This window comes from Anomaloglossus baeobatrachus, chromosome 4 (genome assembly GCF_048569485.1).
Source record: "Anomaloglossus baeobatrachus isolate aAnoBae1 chromosome 4, aAnoBae1.hap1, whole genome shotgun sequence".
Classification (NCBI taxonomy): Eukaryota; Metazoa; Chordata; class Amphibia; order Anura; family Aromobatidae; genus Anomaloglossus; species Anomaloglossus baeobatrachus.
Window position 1 is genome coordinate 133563554 of NC_134356.1, and position 18286 is coordinate 133581839.

Here is an 18286-nt window from a genome sequence, read left to right on the forward strand (position 1 = left end):
TCTCCGTATAACATGTTCCAAAAGCCCAAAACGAAAGCTGAAGACAAATCTGTTTAAATCACTAACCCTCTTCTTAGAGGGGCTTACATGGTTAGGACGACAATCATCAGACCTAACCCTCTCGAAAGCAGAATCAATCAATTTATTCGGATACTCCCTTTGCTGCAGCCTTTCCTTTAACTCACATGACTGCTGGAGAAAAGTTTCCTCAGAACTATTAGTCCTACGTATCCGCAAAAATTGACCATAGGGCAAAGCCGTTTTAGTATGGAGAGGATGTGCGCTCTGGAAATGCAAGAGTGAGTTGGACGCCGTAGGTTTCCTAAACAATTGAGTGTGAATATTGCCATCCCTGATGGAAACCTCAATATCCAAAAACATTGAGAGTATCGCCACCAAAAGAGGAAGTGAAAGACATATTCATTGTGTTAAAGTTGTTAGGATGTGACACAAAACCAGAGAATAAATCCTCCGTGCCATCCCACACAATGAATATGTCGTCCACATACCTCAATTCTCCATGATGTTTTTATGTGGCTAGCGACGCACCTGTGAGCTCTCCTTCATAAGGGGTGGTGTAGCTCCACACATGGACCCGTGGAAGCCTGATTAGGCGAAACGGCCGTCGTCCTTTACCTGGGAGCCAGCTCACAGCGCGTCTCCAGCTTTTTACCCTGCACCGCTAAATAAATCGTATTCCTGCACAGTGGACGGAGTGCGGTCTTTCATTCTTCTCCCAAGTTCATCTGCACTTCGACTCTTTCTTTGGACGAGCACCCCTACTCAGGACACGGTAACTTACAGCCCTCCACGAGCACACGTGCGTTACCGCAGAGTGACATGCGGTGGTGCGGGACCACTTCTACCTTGTTGCTATACTAGACTGTGTCTTTGGTCCTTTGGCACACTGCTTACTGTCACTGGTTTTTCTGTGTTGGTGTGGCTCTGAGTGCATGGTAAGCGTTATTATGGAGGTTACTGACAGCTGTAATGATTTGCCTTCTGGTGCGACGGGCTTGCAGGCTGGACGAGCTGACGCTGGCTCCTTTTTTGGAGAGTGTAATTTTAAAAAGGACACGGAGGTTTTGGGAGTCAAAACCTTAGACTATCGCATACAGACCCTGGCTGTAAAGGAAGTGAGACTTTTTTGGACTATTCAGTCTTTACAATCTTATGTTGAATGTGACCGTGTCCCACGTGGATTACGGATTATCAAGACTCTCTCACACTTTCAAGAGGACACTGCGTTTACCCAGCAATGGGAAAATATACAGTTGGAGTGCTCTAAAAAATTATTACATCTTGTCTTGGATAAAAACAAGGAGGACTATGCTGTTCTGAATTCGGAACTGGATGCTTTAAAACAGGACACACGATTGAGAATGTCAAATGATGACTGGAATGCATTTTGTTTAAAACTCGATAAAAGGTTGGTGTCTGTTCAGACTGAGATTAAAAATAAAAAAAGAAAAAAATTTCTCAGAGATAAGAGGGACTATGAAAGGAAGCAGATTTTCTGTTGGGCCAAGGATAGCACCAAGAATTATAGACAGAGACCCTACATTAAGAGGAAGGGCACTTTTGGTGCCAATAGGGGGTACTGGACCACCGATTCGGAGTCTAGTGGCTCCGAGGATGTGGTCTCAGGCCCTTCTGGGGTCAACGCGGGTGCTGTCAGAACCACTGCCCCTTTAGAAAACGCACCCGACGGGGGGGCAGGAAGAAGCGCAAGGGGCAGAGGGCGCAAGAGGAAGTCTGTATCCTGGAGGAACTGAATAGTCCCTCTGTTTCTCAGTCTGGAGTTGACACGATTATCAACCTTTCTTCTCATGACCTATCTCCTGACATGGTTTCTGTACTTTCCAAGGGGTTAAAGTTTTGTGTTCCTGAATCGTTTAATTTTGCTGAATTCAAGGTTGATCTGTTCAAAGCCATTAGAAAGATTCATTTGTACAAACATTTTCAATCTGTACCTAGTAGTTCGGGTTTTATTCCTGAGGGACATATCCCATGCACCGTGAGTAGTAACCGCTTTGATGTTACGGGTGCCTTTGACCCTGATGTGGTTCGGGATGCTGAGTTTTTGCTGAGCTTAAACAAACCTCACTATGAGTCTAGCCCTACTGAGAATATCACTGTTTTACAAACAAGCAGGTTTACTAAGGGTATTAAATCGGATTTCTATCCCCCCACGGTGCCAGGGAATTTGGTTGATTTGTATCAAGACACTGTCCTAAAGCTGGGTTCACACTAAGCGACAGCGACAACGACGTCGCTGTTACGTCACCATTTTCTGTGACGTAACAGCGACCTTGTAAGTCGCTGTTATGATCGCTGCTTAGCTGTCAAACACAGCAGAAGCAGCAGCGATCATAACGTCGCTGTGCTACATGTGCAGAGAGCAGGGAGCCGCGCTTAGCGCTGGCTCCTTGCTCTCCTAGGTACAGTACACATCGGGTTAATTACCCGATGTGTGCTGCAGCTACATGTCACAGTGCAGAGAGCAGGGAGCTTCGCACACTGCTTAGCGCTGGCTCCTTGCTCTCCTTGCTACAGTACACATCGGGTTTATTACCCGATGTGTACTGCAGCCACATGTGCACAGAGCAGGAGCCGGCACTGGCAGCAAGGGCAGAGGCTGGTAACGAAGGTAAATATCGGATAACTAGGGAAAGGGCTTCCCTTGGTTACCCGATGTTTAAGCTGATTACAGCTTACCTCAGCTGCCAGACGCCGGCTCCTGCTCCCTGCTCGCTTCATTTCGTCGCTCTCTCGCTGTCACACACAGCGATGTGTGTGTCACAGCGGGAGAGTGACGACCAAAAAATGAAGCTGGACATTCAGCAACGACCGGCGACCTCACAGCAGGGGCCAGGTCGTTGCTGGATGTCACACAGCGACGGGACGTCGATGCAACGTCACAGAAAATGGTGACGTAGCAGCGACGTCATTGTCGCTGTGTGTGACACCAGCTTAAAAGACATTGAGGCATTGGTTTATGATAACCCTACTCAGAATTTGAGTCAGGGTGAATTGACTGCTATCCGCACTATGCAGGGTTGGAAGGACACGGTGTTCCGTGAGGCTGATAAGGGGGGCAACGTGGTCCTCCTAACCCGGCAGCAATATGTACAAGAGTGCCTAAGGCAGTTGTCTGATAGAGCTACCTATACACCTTTGTCTAGTAATCCCATCTATGAATTTAAGAAATCCTTGGTGCGGCTTTTGGGCAAGTATGTAAGCCTAGGTTTCCTCTCACAGGCACAGGTGGAGAAGCTGATCCCTCCTTACCCCACGAGGCCGTGCTGGTATTGTATACCTAAAATCCAGTGTAGGAAAAATCCCCCAGGCCATCCGATAGTGGCTTGTATCGGCTCTTTAATGGAGCCTTTATCGCACTATCTAGATTGGCTGCTGAGACCGTTACTCAGCTATATTCCCTCTTATGTTCAAGACAGCGGTGATTTTTTGGCACTGCTAAAAGGTATAACATGGCAGCAGGGCTTCCAGTTGACATCAATTGATGTGGAGAGCCTATATACCCGCATCCCCCAGGGTTTGGGGGTTCAAGCCGTTAAGGATATGGTGGCACAGAGTGGGAAGGATACCTGTTATTGTAACTTTGTGGAGGAGACCCTCGATTTTGTTCTTTCTAAGAATGCTTTTACTTTCTTGGACCGGTGGTACTTGCAGTGCGGGGGTACCGCTATGGGTACACCCGTCTCATGTGCCATGGCCAATATATTCTTGGGCTCCTTCGAAAGTAAGTATGTGTTTTCAGACACCAATCCCTATTTGAGACACATTCGCCATTATTTGAGGTATGTGGACGACATATTCATTGTGTGGGATGGCACGGAGGATTTATTCTCTGGTTTTGTGTCACATCTTAACAACTTTAACACAATGAATATGTCTTTCACTTCCTCTTTTGGTGGCGATACTCTCAATTTTTTGGATATTGAGGTTTCCATCAGGGATGGTAATATTCACACTCAATTGTTTAGGAAACCTACGGCGTCCAACACACTCTTGCATTTCCAGAGCGCACATCCTCTCCATACTAAAACGGCTTTGCCCTATGGTCAATTTTTGCGGGTACGTAGGACTAATAGTTCTGAGGAAACTTTTCTCCAGCAGTCATGTGAGTTAAAGGAAAGGCTGCAGCAAAGGGGTTTCCGAATAAATTGATTGATTCTGCTTTCGAGAGGGTTAGGTCTGATGATTGTCGTCCTAACCATGTAAGCCCCTCTAAGAAGAGGGTTAGTGATTTGAACAGATTTGTCTTCAGCTTTCGTTTTGGACCTTTGGAACATGTTATACGGAGAACTTTATGTAGGCATTGGCATATCCTGGAGAGAGATCCTACTTTGGGTGAAATGACCAGAGCTAACCCTTTGGTCACTTTCAGACGGTGTATCAACCTACGGGATAAACTGGTGAAAAACAGACTTACTAGCCCTGCGGTGTGGCTTGACAGATGCTGCCCACCGGGAAATTACCGATGCGGCAGTTGCAGGTTCTGTAACTTGCATCTTACTGGCCAATCCCTGCAGGTTGGTCCGCATTCTCATTCTGTACACCAGTTTATTTCTTGCAAGACCAAGTTTATTGTCTATGTGATTTTCTGCCCGTGTGGCAGATTTTACATAGGCAAAACAATTAGGTGCCTATACATTAGGTTCAGAGAGCACTGTAATTCTATAACGTCAGGAAAAGGTTCTCCCAGATTGGTCACCCATATCCGCGAACAACACGATGGTAACCCTGATGTCTTGCGTTTCGCCGGCCTGAAAAGGGTTGTCCTCCCACCCAAGGGAGGCAACCTTCAGCAACTTTTGTTACAGGCAGAGGCCAGGCTGATTATTGATTATGGAGCACAAGGGGCTTTGGGGTTAAATGATCGCGTTGATCTTTCAGTGTTTCTGTAGATTCCCTTTGATACTTACACCTCTGTGTCTTCCACTTATTTTTCTTTCTTTTTTCTACTATTTTGTGGATGCAAATGTTTTCTATTATTGATGTTTTATCATGTTACATTGTTTCATGGCATGTTCCGTGTATTGAATATGTATAACATTCTCCATGTTGTTTTTATGTTGCTAGCGACGCACCTGTGAGCTCTCCTTCATAAGGGGTGGTGGTGTAGCTCCACACATGGACCCGTGGAAGCCTGATTAGGCGAAACGGCCGTCGTCCTTTACCTGGGAGCCAGCTCACAGCGCGTCTCCGGCTTTTTACCCTGCACCGCTAAATAAGTCGTATTCCTGCACAGTGGATGGAGTGCGGTCCTTCATTCTTCTCCCCAGTTCATACTGATATTTAGAATCCATCACCTTCCTGAGCAGCATGATGGCTGTACCTTTCCATCTTGTTTGTACTTGTATATAATTGTTTGTACAGATGAAAGAGGCACCTTTAGGTATCTGGAAATTGCACCCAAGGATGAAACAGACTTGAGGAAGTCCACAATTATCTTCCTGATATCTTGGCTGATTTATTTTGACTTCCCCATAATACTACACAAAGAAGCAGTGTGTTTCAGCTGTGCACTAAAATAGATCCACAGGTATGTCTCTAATTCACTCATATGTTGCCAAAAAACTAGAAGCTTGCAAAGATATGACATAATCATATTATATGCAGTTCTATATTGTTTAAAGGTATATACTCTTAAGCGGGGTTTACATGCTGCGACATCGCTAGCATCGGCTAGCGATGTCGAGCGCGATAGCACCTGCACCCGTCGTACGTGCGATATTGTGTGATCGCTGCCGTAGCGAACAATATCGCTACGGCAGTGTCACACGCACATACCTGCTCTGCAACGTCGCTCTGGCCGGCGAACCGCCTCCTTTCTAAGGGGGCGGTTCGTGCGGCGTCACAGCAACGTCACACGGCAGGCGTCCAATAGAAGCAGAGGGGCGGAGATGAGCGGGACGTAACATCCCGCCCAACTCCTTCCTTCCGCATTGCCAGTGGAGGCAGGTAAGGAGATGTTCGTTGCTCCTGCGGTGTCACACACAGCGATGTATGCTGCCGCAGGAACGAGGAACAACATCGCTAATAAAAAGAAAATGATTTTTTGTTTCAGGACGACCTCTCTGCGGCAAACGATTTTGACCGTTTTTGCGATCGTTTAAGGTCGCTCATAAGTGTCACACACTGCGATATCGTTAATGACGCCGGATGTGCGTGACAAACAACGTGACCCTGATGATAATTCATTAACGATATCGTAGCGTGTAAAGCCCGCTTTAGTGTATGTAAACCTTGACTTTGCAGAAATAAAAATGCCTTAAAACATTCTAAAAAATTGGTTAAAAGAACTGAAGTCCTCAGTGGTTGATACCTTTTAAAAGGTATCAACCACTGAGGACTTCAGTTCTTTTAACCAATTTTTTATCTCTACTGGCTAACACGGTACAAAGATTTATTTTACCTGTATTAAAACATTCTCTCTTTCTCTCCTTATTCTGGCATTTGGCAAATATAAATAATTTTGGTAATCCTAATTCACCTAAAACAGGAAAGGTTTATTCTGATTTCATGCCAGATAGTGAGAAATACATGCATATGTGTCTTTTTAGATAGTGTATGCAAACTTCTGGTTTCAATTGTATACAATGCACAGTACCACTTCTCCTGTCCTATATACTGGATGTGATTCACGGTATCTGTATAATTATATATATACGTATATACACTGCACAGTATTATTCTGTATGCACTATATACACTGCTTCATTGCGGGAGGCTGTTTTAGAATGTGGGCTGCTGGGATTTGTGCACCAGCGCTACATTTTCGAACCAGTCCGACCCTGCCTCCAGTGTGCTTCATGAAACACTGGAGCTGCCGGCAAGTGAAAATTGTCACCAGAGGCCAGCTTCAGAGATGCTGAAAAAAGATAAAGATGGTGGCAGGTGAGTTACTACCGTACTACTGTGAGTGCTACTGCGGAAGCTCCACGCATTTTATCCGCTTCTGTCCCAAGAAGTTAGGATAACTTCCACGCCTAGGGTCTGTAGGAAAGGCTACCCTAGGCAATGGTAAGCCTTTTTCACCTCTATATTTAACTGTGTCCCTAACCAGTGGCAACTCACGGTTCTCTGAAATGGCTCTTCTGGACTCCGGTGCTGATGGAAATTTCATACAACAGACTATAGTAGATCAGTATTGGATTCCTGTTCATCAGCTGACGACTCCTATTTCAGTGCTGTTGATGGACAAAAAGCCTCTGCCCAAAGTCATCCAATTAGTCACTGAGGAAGTTGTCCTACGCGTAGGAATGCTACATACAGAGAAGATTGCCTTTCATGTAATTCAAGATTGTCAACTGTTGCTGGGCCTACCATGGCTACGGAAGCATGAACCAGTTCTGGACTGGACATCTGGAAACATGCTTAGGTGGGGTCATGCCTGCCATGAAAATTGTCCAGTCTCTGTGCTGTCTCCGAAACCACTAGTGAGACCCTCTAACATTCCGGGTCTGCCATCAGCCTACTGGGACTATACGGACATCTTTGATAAGAAAGAGGCTATGACCCTGCTGCCACATCAACAAAACGACTGCCCGATTGACCTTTTTCCTGGTCCTACTCCTCCCTGTGGTTATATCTACCCCCTGTCTGAGGACGAAACCTAAGCTATGTCTGAATACATAAAAGAGAATATGGCAAGAAGTTTCATTCTGACGTTTTCTTCTCTGGCCAGACCCAGTTTTTTCTTTGTTGAGAAAAATGACGGGTCTCTTCTTCAGCCATGTATTGACTACAGAGGGCTCAATCAAATCACAGTCAAAAACAAATACCCACTGCCGCTCATACCAGAACTGTTTGACCGACTCCGAGGATCCAGGATCTTTTTCAAGTGGACCTCCATGGTGCGTACAATCTGGTTTGCATACAATCGGGTGACGAATGGAAGACTGCTTTCAACACCCGAGACGGCCACTATGAGAATCGGGTAATGCCACTCGGGCTCAGCAATGCCCTGGTGGTCTTCCATGAATTCGACAATGACATTTTCAAAGATCTGCTGTACAGATGTGTAGTGGTGTTTCTGGACGATCTTCTCATATTCTCACTGGACCAACCTACACACAGAAGAGATGTTCATCAGGTGCTACAGAAATTGAGGGAGAACCATCTCTATGCCAAAAACGAGAAGTGTTTGTTTGAGCAGTCATCCCTGCCTATCCTAGGCTACAGCATCTCTGATACCGGCCTGAGGATGGATCCAGACAAGTTGTCAGCAGTACTGAAGTGGCTACATCCTGACACTCTAAAAGTTATCCAGCAGTTCCTTGGGTTCCCCAACTACTACAGGCAGTTCATCCCATGGTTCTTGTCCCTGGCTCTTCACATCTCAGCCATGATTCGCTAAGGGGCAAATCCGAAAGCTTGGACTCCTGAGACTAAAGACGCCTTTATGTCTCTCAAACAGGCCTTCGCTTCGGCTACGGCGCTACATAGACCGGACTCTAATAGGCAGTTTACCCTCGAGGTGGATGCTTTGTTTCTTGATGCCAGTGCAGTTCTCACAGAGAAGTCAGCTACAGGTAAGACAGTAACCTGCGATTTCTTTACCAGGGCCTTCTCTCCTGCTGAGCGCAACTACTCGATTGGTGATCAGGAGCTGTTGGCCATCAAGATGGCTCTGGAGGAGTGGCATTATCTGCTGGAAGGAGTGATCTACCCTGTCATCATTTACACTAATCATAAGAACTTGGCCTACCTACAGTCAGCTCAGAGGTTAAATCCACGTCAAGCCCGGTGGTCGCTTTTCTTCGCTTACTTTGACTTACAGCTGCTCTTGTTCCCTGATGAAAAGATTGTTAAAGCTGATGCATTGTCGCGGTCGTTTCTGTAGCCGATCAGGAGGAGGGCCTCCACACATTATTGATCCATCCAGGATGGTGACCGTGGCTGCCATAGATGTGTTCCAGGTTCCTCCCAGTAAGATGTCTGTTGCTGAAGCTGACAGGAAGCGAGTTCTTCATTGGGTCCATTTCTCTCAACTGCCAGTCACACTGGACAGAAAAAGTAATTGAAGCTGACATCACGGTACTATATGTTTCCTACACTGCTACAAGATTTCCTGGAATTTGTCTCGGCCTGTCCCTCATGTGCCCACAACAAGACACTGAAGAAGCTTGCTGCTGGTCTTCTGCTTACTTTCCTGGTGCCATCTGCCCCCTAACAGCACATTGGGATGGACTTTATCACAGATTTGCCAAAGTCCTCCGATTGCACCGTCATCTGGATGGTAGTGGACAGATTTTCGAAAATGGCCCATTTTACCCCACAGACTGGTTTGCCCTCTGTGCCCATGCTCACTAAGCACTTCATCCAGCACATCTTTCGGCTGCATGGTCTACCCCTTCATATTGTGTCTGACAGGTGTCCAGTTCACATCTCAAATAAGTATCTGACATTTATGAATAGAAGAGATGCTCATCTGTAGTTTCAAATAAGTAACTAATATTGTTCTATTCATACACTCTCGTCTATGTCTAGACACACTTGAATGTTTTGCTAACGAATGTTGCTAAGGGGTACTTCTCACATAGCGAGATCGCTGCTGAGTCACAGGTTTTGTGACGTACCAGTGACCTCATCAGCGATCTCGCTTTGTGTGACACTAAGCAGCGACCTGGCCCCTGCTGTGAAATCGCTGATCGTTAGACACTGTTCTGGTTCATTTTTTGCTTGTTGGTCTCCCACTGTGCAGCACACATTGACGTGTTTGACGGCGGGAGACCAACGAGCACTGACTCTGTGTAAGCAGCGTACGCTGGTAAAAAGGATAAATATCGGGTAACTAAGCAAAGTGATTTAAGTGGTTACCCAATATTTACCCTGGTTACCAGTGTACACCAGTTAGCGCTGGCTCCCTGCACATGTAGCAAGGGTAAATATCGGGTAACTAAGCAAAGCGCTTTGCTTAGTAACCCGATGTGTACCATGGCTACGTGTGTTGGGAGCCAGCGCTAATCGGTGTACGCTGGTAACCAGGGTAAATATCGGGTAACCAAAAAAGCGCTTTGCTTAGTTACCCGATATTTACCCTGGTTACCAAGCGCAGCATAGTTACACGAGTCGCTGGTGGCTGGTCGCTGTTCGCTGGTGAGATCTGCCTGATTGACACCTCACCAGCGACCATGTAGTGACACACAAGCGATCCTGACCAGGTTGTATCATGGTCGGAATCGCTGATACGTCGTTTAGTGAGACGGTACCCTTAGACTGTTCAAACAAAGAATGAACTATACCCTTGCTAGCTACTTAGTTAATAGATAACATGGATGTACTGAGTAAGCTGTATATATATGCTATGTTTTGAATACAAGGTACAAGGGTCAGAAGAGCATTGAGCTTCTCCGGGATAGAGACACGCCTCTATGTGGTAATTTCTCCTCTCGATGCTGTGGCCCTCTGGGAGCTTCTGGTTCTGGCCTCAAACGCAGGAAGAAGGGTGTGGCTTCTGCTTTGCGCACTTTCGTAAGGAAGATGGCATTTTGGTGTGAAAAGATGGCTGAAGATGACGGAATTGGTGGGAAATGGGATCTTGACTCGCGGTCTTCGGTCTTCAAGGCGCACGTGACCCAGGTAAGTGGATCCTGCTCGTATCCTGTTCTCGTGACGCCAGGAATTTTGAGGTGTGCCGCCCCCACGTCAGCAGCCGGGCTGCTCGGATCGCTTTGGCTCGAGTGACGTCCGGACCCGGGGGTCGTGCGGCCACTCGAATTAAGGGGATATTTACAGGGATGGTGTATTTACAGTTCGTGACGCCACCCGTGGTGTGTGGTAAGGTGGAGTACCACCACTACAGCTGGGGAGTACCCGGTGGGGATGGAGTTGGTAGCCAGATTTTTAACCCCTTTATGGGTAGGGGGAATGCCCCGGGACTCGGTGATGGTGACAGGGATGTGCCGTTGGGGAGGTAAGGGTCACTTGCGTACTCATTCAGTCCAAAAAGCTGACACCGACAACTTAGTAAACCAAAGTTCTGGACATTGCTGCCGCTGAGGGGGAGCACGTTTGGATCCCGTTTCTGCTGGTGTTGCCTGATGATCTGTGATCTTTCCCTTGGCACCTTGTTCTCTTCTTAGTTGGCCCCTATAGCTTGAAACTAGTCGGGTCCCGCTCCCCAGTGTGGATAACTGAGGGAGCTTGCTCTCAGGGTTCACACTTGGGATTTCCTGGACAGTATTTGTGGAAAGTCCTATCCCCCTCATTGCGCTAGTACCCTGATTTTGGAGTGGGTGGAGAGTGGATCTTGAAGGCTCCATTCTCGTCGGGTGAAATGTCAGGTTGCCTGAAGCTACTCCCTGACCTAGGGTCCACGTGCCCTGTCGTGCCCTTCTCCCAGCCCGGTGATGGTACAAAGCCGCCGGCTGTCCTCCACAACAATACCGTGCCCCTTGTCACGATCCCCTGCGGCCGGGGGTCCAGCTCCTACCAGTCCCAGACCAACGTCTGCTACCTAGTACTTCCAAGGAGCCCAGCTTCTGACCTCCTCTCTCCTTCACCTCCAACGCTACACTGGCCTACTCCTGACACTCCTGACCTCCCCTTAACCAACCCGCCAAGTGGGCAACCCTATTCCACTCGGCCATCCACTGGTGTGTCTGGTGGGTGTGGTGCAGAGTGTTCCTAGTGACTCGCCCACCCCAGGGCTATGGGACACCCGGTGCCGGGCCGGACTAGTCCGGTGGTAGTCAGTGGTGGCTGGGCCCGGCTCCGTGGCCCTGGTGGGTGTCAGTAGAATACGTGGCTTGATGAATACAGTTTGTGTTCGTGACGCCACCTGTGGTCTGCGGCTATTAAGCCGACGCTGCTGTGTGAGGCCTCCGGGGTGATGTTATAGCAGCAATGGTGGTACTGCTCCCCACAGGTGGAGCGGAGCCCCGGGGACACTGTTAGTGCTCGTGAAAGTCTATGGTGTTGTGTGGATAACACGGTGCAGGGCCGACAGGCAATGAAAGAACCAGGCACAAACAACAGTCTCTTTACCTTTTCCTCTTTTACTTTGGAAACAGTCCAGTCCTGGGAGACCGTTACAGGTGGTGATGGGGATCCGGTCGGCCTGGAAGTACTTGGGGTGATCTTTCTGGCCAGCTGAGTATGAGGCCTACTCCTGTACTTTTCTTTGCTATCATAGGACCCTGCTTCTCTGAATCCAGCAATGGCCCTCTTTGCTGCTGGGACTGATGGTACGTCCCTTTCCCTCTGTAGCAGGCTGCGCAGGCCCTCTCTCTGGTGCTTCTCTGCTGGAGTCCACACCGGGCCTTGATGCTGCAGCTGTACCTTTGGGATGTTTTTGGGCCAGGTGCTTGCAGCTCTCCTGCCCTTCGGATTCGGCTACCAGGAATATGTTTAAGCCCTGGTGGCCATAGACTCCGATGTCCGAGTCTCTCCGCTGCCTCTCAGCTACTCCTGCTTCTCTGGGCCAAGCTACTCTAGCTCTTGGCCCCAGATCCACAGGACAGCTCACTCAGCGTCTGTTCACTTCTACTGCTCTCTACAGACTGACCACTACTTCCTCCCCCAGATCAGACTTAAGGGATGCTCCCTGGAATCCCAGGTTCAGAGTTCCCACTGCTGGCCGGAGGGAGAACTGCGTTGGGTGTTAAACTTGCTGGCCAATGGATCTCCCAATTACCTCCATGCTCAGCATTAACCCTTTGGGAGGGCAATGCTGTTGTGGCGACCAGGTCCTGGGGCGCCACACTCCCCCTTAGTTAAATTCAGTACTCCCGGACTGTGGAAACAAACATAACATGTTACAACATTTCATCCCATTATGGGAGGCGCATTACTTAAACGTTACAAACTTAAACACTACTATAAGAGTCCAGTGTGGCTCCCTGCCGGGTGTCCATTACACTGCTCCATGGGGGACCCGCCGCGATCAAACCCCCAACGTAGGCTCTGGGCGTGCGTCAGAGCATTGATGACGCCACTCTATGCACACCGGACGGGTTTTTCTTCAGGGGTGTTGAGCACACTGGTGCTAACTATGAACAATTTAGGTGTTGGCCACCCATAGTCCAGTGGCCCAATTGTCCATTTACTTAATCACCTAAGACAAAAAGCATTTTATACACAACATTACAGACATTTCACATAACTTATTTACATTCTGTTAGGTATTTTACTTTCTATGTTCTATACCTTGGAGGGGGCTGTCTCCGAGTGCTACGTTGGGACCGGCGTAGCTCTGGGGTTTGTCTTTGACTACTTGGAGTGTCTGCCCCCCCCATGTTATTGGTAGGCCTAACCCTGACAGGAATGCATGTTGGTTGCCTACGGGATCTCAGATTCGCCAAGGGTACGGCAGGTTCACCACTGGCAGGGGGTTGAACCTCCTGTTCCACTGCTGGCGTGTCATCTTGTGTTGGAGCGGACGGTTCTTTAGGTGGATCTGGAACCTCTTCTGTTTCTGGCTCGACCAACTGCGGGAACGTCAAGACTGGTACCACTATGGCATTGTTTACTCGGGTCCAAGTTTTGGGGAATTTTCCAAGGATTGTTTGGATCATCTCTTCCTCTTTTTCTTGACTTTGGGGACTTTCTTGCACTTCGTCTAATTCTTTTTGGATTCTGCACCGTTCAGGGCACGCTTTTAGGCGGTCTCGAGACACTGCTTGATAGGTCTTGCCTTCATCCTTGCTTATGAGGCATACCTTACTGTTGTCAAAGTTGGAGGGGATAATGGTGTAGGGTTCATTCTCCCACTGATCATCCAATTTATGCGTCCTCCGCTTCTTCTTGAGGACTTGTTCTCCAGGTGCTAAGGGAGTTGCTGGGGCTGTTTGATTGTAATGCTGCTCTTGTCTCGTTCTTGCTTGAGACAGGCTCCTTTCTACGCATTCCTGGACCTTACGGTACCGCTGCTGCCGCTCTGTATCCCAATTCTCTATCTTTTGAACCACCTCAGGCGACACAGTCCCCATCTCAAAGTCTACAGGTAACTTGCCAGGTCTGGCTCGCATCAGGTAAGCAGGGCTGCAGTTGGTCGAATTTACCGGAATATGGTTGTACAAGTCTACCAGATCTGGTAACTTTTCTGGCCATTGGTTTCTTTCTTCCAAAGGTAGAGTCTTGAGCATATCAATAACCACATGGTTCATCTTCTCGCACAATCCATTGGTTTGGGGGTGGTACGGTGTGGTTCTGATTTTCTTACAACCGTACATGTTACAGAACTCTTGGAACACTTCTGCCTCGAATGCAGGACCCTGATCAGTCAGTACCCTTTCAGGGTAACCGTGAGGTCGACAAAAGTAGGCCTGAAATGCTCTCGCTGCTGTTCTGGCTGTTTGGTCCTTCACGGGCACTACTACCAGGAAACGAGAGTAATGGTCCACAATGGTGAGTGCATACACATAGCCTGACCGGCTTGGTGTTAACTTCACGTGGTCCAGGGCCACCAACTCCAGGGGCTGCTTCGTGACAATTGGCTGTAGGGGAGACCTCTGGCTGGCATCATCTTTCCGCCTCAGGTTACACGGACCACAGTCTCGGCACCACTTCTCGACTGTCTTTCTCATGTGCACCCAGTAGAACCGATCACGGAGTAGGGTCTCCAACTTCTTCCACCCGAAGTGTCCTGCATTATCATGATAAGCTGCTAGGACCATTGGAGCATCCCTCCGCGGGACCACTATCTGCCAGACGAGTTCATTCGTTCGCCAGTTGACATACCTCTTGCAGAGCTTGCCTTGGTAGGTGAACAGTCGTCCCCTCTCCTTCCACAGCTGCTGGGCTTCTTCTGGAGCATCTGGGCCAAGATGGGTCTCAGCTTGTGCTAGCTTTTCTTTGACCAATCGCACGGCCGGGTCACCGTTCTGTGTCTCTTCCCAATTATGGTGGAGTAATGGGTTGACCGAGACCTCGTGCTGGCTCGAGCGCTTCACTCCTACAGCATGCTCACACTGGGAAACACCTTGGTGATGGAAAGCCGGTAACTCTATCTCTTCGAGTTCATCCAGGTCTTCTCCAGACTCGGGTAAGTGAGACATTCTGGACAGCGCATCAGCATTGTTATTCTTCTTGCCAGCCCGATACTTGATGGTAAAGTCAAAGTTAGACAGCCGGGCCATCCATCGCTGTTCCAACGCACCTAACTTGGCTGTTGCCAGGTGTGTCAATGGATTGTTGTCCGTGAAGATGGTGAACTTGGCCGATGCCAGATAGTGCTTGAAGCGTTCAGTCACTGCCCAAACAATAGCGAGGAACTCCAGCTTGAAGGAACTGTAGTTTTCTGGATTCCTTTCTGTGGGCCGAAGCTTCCTACTGGCGTACGCTATCACCCTCTCTCTGCCTCCCTGCACCTGGGACAGAACTGCTCCCAGTCCCACGTTGCTGGCGTCTGTATACAGTACAAACGGCTGGCTGTAGTCAGGGTAGGCCAGAATTTCTTCTCCTGTGACAGCCCCTTTCAGCCGGACAAAAGATGTTTCTAGTTGGCTGCTCCATTCAAATGGAAGACTCTGCTTCTTAGCCTGCTTTGGCTGGCCCACCAGGAGGTCTTGAAGGGGCGCTGCTATCTTGGTGAACCCATCAATGAACCTTCGGTAGTAGCCCACCAGCCCAAGGAACTGCCGCACCTCCTTTACTGTGGTGGGTCTTGGCCAGTCCTTGATTACGGTGACTTTCTCCGGATCAGGTGCCACACCGTCTGCGCTGACTACATGACCCAGGTACTGTACCTTTGGCTTCAAGAGGTGACATTTGGACGGCTTTATCTTCAGGCCATATTTCGACAAGGACTCAAACACTTCTGCTAAGTGCCTCAGGTGGTCTTCATAAGTCTTGGAGTAGACTATGACGTCATCCAGGTACAACAGCACGGTTTCAAAGTTGTGGTGGCCCAAGCAGCACTCCATCAGCCTTTGGAATGTCCCTGGGGCGTTGCAGAGCCCGAATGGCATACAGTTGAACTCACAGAGGCCCATTGGTGTCGTGAATGCAGTCTTCTCCTTGTCCGCCTCTGCCACGGGAACCTGCCAATACCCACTGGTGAGATCCAAGGTGGAGAAATAGTTAGCTGACTTTAAGGCTGTTAGTGACTCCTCTATTCTGGGCAGTGGATAAGCATCTTTATGTGTAATGCGGTTAATTTGCCTGTAATCTACGCACATTCTCATTGTACCATCTTTTTTCTTTACGAGCACTAGTGGAGCTGCCCAGGGGCTACAACTATCTCTGATAACCCCAGCCTCCTTCATTTCCTGTAACATCTCCTTGGCACGCTGATACTGTGCGGGGGGGTACAGGGCGGTATCTCTCTTTAATGGGATGATGATCACCCGTGGGGATTTGATGTTTAACCCCTTTTACCTGCCCAAAATCTAGGGGGTGTTTGCTGAAGACCCGCTCGTACTCCTGTACCACCCGGTAAACCCCATGCTTTTGGTGTGAGGGGGTGGAGTCGGTGCCCACATGTAATTTTTGGCACCAGTCTTCCAGCTGCCCCTTGGAGCCATTGTCTTCCGCCTGGTCGGACGGGATCAAGGGTTCCACTGCTTTGATGGTATTGTTGCTGACAGTGTACAGTTTTGCTACAGTGGCGTACCGGGGCAATTTGGCTTCCTCCTCCCCACAATTCAGGACACGGACGGGCACTCTCCCCTTGCGAACGTCTGCTACCCCTCAGGACTCCAGGCCTACTGTCTGAATACACCGGTTCTACCAAGGCATGGTAATCCTGACCCTTGAGGCCTATGGCTGCCCGACACCATATCAACATTTCACTTCTTGGGGGTATTGCAATGGGGAGGGGGTCACTTACCCTCACACTGCCAATTTCTCCTCCGGCCAGCTCTACCTGCTGCCTCCTCATCAGGGCTCTGATCTCCCTCTGTAGGGCACGCTGCTGCCCGGAGCTGGCAGATTCAGATGCCTGTTGCAACAAAATTATCACTTCGGCAATACAATTTTCTATCACATTTGTACCAATGGTTAGCAGTGGGTCAGATTCTTTGCGATCAATATCTACAATTATCATCCCCTGACATGGCAATTCTACCCGCCCCACTTTAATGGTTACTTCTTTGTACCCAATCTGAGGTAAGGGCTGACCATTACTGGCCACAATTGTTAAATCATCATCTGGGCCATGGTCAATGTCTGAATCAGCCCAATATCTTTTGTACAGTTTATAGGGGATGGTTGTTACCTGGGACCCCGTATCCAGGAGGGCATTCAAAGGGATCCCATCCAGCACAATAGGAAGGACCAGTCGTCCTCCCACATACTTGCTGCGGCTGGGGGTTGAGCCGGGCTTCCTTACACCTGGGGGTCGGCTCCTGGCCCCAGGCTCGGCCTATTTAAAGCACAGTGTCGTGCAATGTGGCCCGCCTGGCTGCAGCGGCGGCAGATCGGTTGTCCCGTTGAATCATACCGGTCTGTGTCTCTGCCTCGGGTCGGCGGAATCCTCCTCTGTCGCATCCATGGGACGCCATCTGGGCTGGAGGCCAACTCGATTCTTGCAGGTGATGGGGTCACTTGTAGAGACTGCACGGTCTTGGCAAGGGCAGCTACAGTCTTGGTCAGCTCCCGGACCTGCTGTCTGAGCTCTGCAGTGGGATCCTTTTCCAGGGACTGCGCCTCGGCCCCTGCAGCAGCTTGTGTTGCAGGCACCACCCCGGGGTACGTGATAGCCAGAGGCCGGAGGGATACTGGGTCATTCGGTGTAGATTCTCTCAGTACCCGGATGGCCTGGTCCTTAAACTTTGCAAAGTCCAAAGCAGGGTTCTGCAGGACCATGATACGCAGCTGGGTCCTGTGGGCATCTGACAGGAGCCCCTCTATGAACTGCTCAGTTAGGAGTTTGTGCTCTTCACGTACACTCTCTGGGTCCACCTGTTTAACTGCTTTCAGGGCCTCCTGCAAGTTTAAGGCATAGTCCCTGATGCTGTCTGTGGCCCGTTGTTTGCACCCAAAGAATCTCATCTTTATTTCTGCTGCGGTGTGGGTGTCAAAAGTACTCTTCAGCTTGGCCAGTATCTGGGTTGCTGTCCCTTTATCTGTATCAGGCCAGGACTTCACTTCACGCTGGGCTGCGCCGGCTAGCTGCCCCATTAATATGCCCACCTTCTGGCTCTCAGTCAGAGGATACACTTGGAACAAGCTGTGCAGACTTTCTCTGAAGTCGCTCAAGGTATGGGACTCCCCGGAGTACTGCGGCAGCCACTCCGCTCCCGGGATGTACGGCATTGTGATCGGCATTACCGGCGCTACAGCGGGGGCTGGGGCGACGGCGACTGGGATTGCT